This window comes from Phaeoacremonium minimum (assembly GCF_000392275.1).
Source record: "Phaeoacremonium minimum UCRPA7 unplaced genomic scaffold PA7_03_scaffold_481, whole genome shotgun sequence".
Taxonomy (NCBI): Eukaryota; Fungi; Ascomycota; class Sordariomycetes; order Togniniales; family Togniniaceae; genus Phaeoacremonium; species Phaeoacremonium minimum.
This window is the reverse complement of record NW_006921383.1, coordinates 1-741: the sequence shown is the minus strand read 5'-3', so window position 1 is coordinate 741 and position 741 is coordinate 1.

Sequence of the window (741 nt, the reverse complement as noted above, 5' to 3'; positions counted from 1 at the left end):
GGCCTGTTTTCTGGCTGTAACACGTGGGTTCAGAACATTTCCGGGGCCGCAAAGGGACAGAGGGCATGGTCTACCAAAAGCCCCAGTGCTAATTTAAGGATAATGAACATTTTCTATATAATTAGCACAATGATTTACTGCTCATAAAGCAGCATAGACTCTATGGAAGCTCGAGTGTCGGAAATAGAATGGCACTTGGGCGACTTTTATAGTAAAAAGAGGAGTTGAAAGCCTCACTAGCAATTTGAGTCATCTACCTATATTTGATGTTTAGACGACGAATACAACATACCTCCAATGATGAGTTGAATCAGGTAAACAGAAACAGCGATTAATTCACTTGATAGCCCGCTCACAGACAGTGAAAATTAGAGCGGTGGGTTCAGCAGCCTAGTCCTTTTACAAACAATAATCAAATAATCTTTCTTTATGTGGGCTTCGAATGTTTATATTACGGCTTTGAATAGGTAGAACGTGCCTTCTAAGAAGGAATTATTAATGAAATTATGACTATTTGTCTTTGTGCAAGAAAAAAGCCTTCACATTTAGACTCATTGGTGCATTTTGTATAGGCAAAGGCTAGTAGAAGTAGACTCGTTGTGAGTATTGATCGTACTTGGTGGGAGGTGTATGAGAAGCAATAATTAACTGAGCTTTATTCAAATCTTGAAGTTTTCTTGTGATTATTACAATTGTGACACAGGTCAATAACAAGCTAATGTTGAAACAGGGCAGCAGTGC